This window comes from Grammomys surdaster, unplaced genomic scaffold, assembly GCF_004785775.1.
Source record: "Grammomys surdaster isolate TR1022 unplaced genomic scaffold, NIH_TR_1.0 170, whole genome shotgun sequence".
Lineage (NCBI taxonomy): Eukaryota > Metazoa > Chordata > Mammalia > Rodentia > Muridae > Grammomys > Grammomys surdaster.
In genome coordinates, this window is record NW_021604618.1 from 8,765,917 (window position 1) to 8,767,980 (window position 2,064).

A 2,064-nucleotide genomic window follows, 5' to 3' on the forward strand; every position below is an offset into this window, starting at 1 on the left:
TAGACATGGAAAGGGAGAGAAAAACAAAAGGGGAGAGAGAGAGAGCACACATGTGCACAGGGAGAGAAGAGAGAAAAAGAGAGAAAAGGAGAGCAGCTGAGGGAAACCAAAATGTCTGGATTATATAGAGAAGAGCTCTAGAGGAAGGGCAGTCCCAGCCCCTGGTCTGGAAATGCCAGGTGGGGACTGAGGGATGCTGGGAGAACCTGGATGCCAGCTCTGCTTTGGCATGTAAGATATGCACCTCAATCCCTTACCCCTGAGTCTGAAACTAAACACGTTTTAGAATATTAAATCTTGCCAGGTGGTGGTGGCGGTGCACGCCTTTAATCCCAGCTCTTGGGAGGCAGAGGCAGGCAGATTTCTGAGTTCAAGGACAGCCTGGTCTACAGAGTGAGTTCCAGGACAGCCAGGGCTACACAGAGAAACCCTCTCTCGAAAAAAAAAAAAAAAAGACTAGAATATTAAGTCTTAATTAGCTTAAAACAAATGTATTAAGAAGTATAAATAACTGGGTATATTGGTGCATACCTATAATTCCAGCTCTCATGGCACCATTTCAAGAAAACTGTGAGTTTGAGGCCAGTCTGGGTTACATAACAAGATTCTGTCTCGAAAAACAACTAAATTGGTTTTGGCTTACTTTGTATTGCTATGGTAAACACCATGACCAAAGCAACCTGGAGAAGAAGGTTTATCATCATCATCATCATCATCATCATCATCTACAGTTTATAGTCTCCCAGGAAGGGAAGGCAAGGCAAGACCTCCAGGCTGGAATCTGGAGGCAGGAGCCATAGCAGAGGCTAGGACAGAATGCTGTTGCCTACTAGCTTGCCCCCGAGAGCTCGCTCGGTTTGCATTTTAACACAACCCAGGATCACCTGCCAAGGTGGAGGCCACAGAGGACCAGGCTCTCCCACATCGATCATTAATCAAGGAAATTCCCCACAGGCTTGTCCACAGAACAGTTCAACAGAGAGAGAGAGTTTCTCAGCTGGGGTTCCCTCTTCCCAGATGACTTTAGCCTGGGTCAGTTTGACAGAAGCTGAGCAGCGTGGTTTGGAGGGGGAGGGTGTTTCTTTTTAAACTACTTTAATGCTTCACATTCTGCTTAAACCCATCCTGTTTTGTCCTTCTCAAAACCTGGGCCTTGCATGGAAGTACATCCCCAACTCTATTCTTACCTTTTAGTTTGAGATAGGGTCTCGCCAACTTGCCCAGACTGTCCTTGAATTCACTTTGTAGCTCAGGCAGACCTCGAATTTGTTCAAGATACAATCTCATGTACGGTTGATGTTACAGGCCTGCACCACACATAATTTCAGCTCAGCTAAAAATTACATTTTTTATTTCATGTGAAAGATATTTCCATCTTGTGTAAATAAGACCTTCCCCTCTAAATTTCAAAATATTCAGTAATGTAATTAGTTATCGGAAAGGGAAATGTCTTTATTGGTTGAAATTTGAAACTGAAACCTTACAATTTTAAGCAAAATAGTTATAAATCAATTCATTTCATCCTGGAATTCTTGCTAGGCTGCTTGAAAATAATTTTCCCTGCTCCAAATGATCATGTTTGGCAGGTGGTTGTTGATTTAGCTTATTATTTTTATTTTATTTCATTGTCTGTTTTTGAAACAGAGTCTCATTAGTGCAGGTCGGCCTCCTGATTTTGATATTTAGCTAAGACTTCTCGGAGGTTCTCCTGCCCCAACCTTCCAAATACTGGGATTATAGGCATACGCCACTAGGTCGAGTCTCAGTTAATAATGTTTTGTTTGTTTGTTTAAGTTTATTTAGTGTGTGTCTCTGTGTGTGTTTGTGTGTGTCTATGTGTACCTGTGTGTGTCTATGTGTATGTGTGTATGTCCATGTGTATGTGTGTCTTTGTGTATGTGTGTCTGTATCTCTGTGTATATATGTGTGTGTGTCTGTGTCTATGTTTTTGTGTGTCTGTATGTGTGCCTGTATGTCTATGTGTGTGTGTGTCTGTGTATGTGTGTGTGTGTGTCTATGTGTGTGTGTGTGTGTATGTGGTTCTATGTGTATGTGTATCTGTGT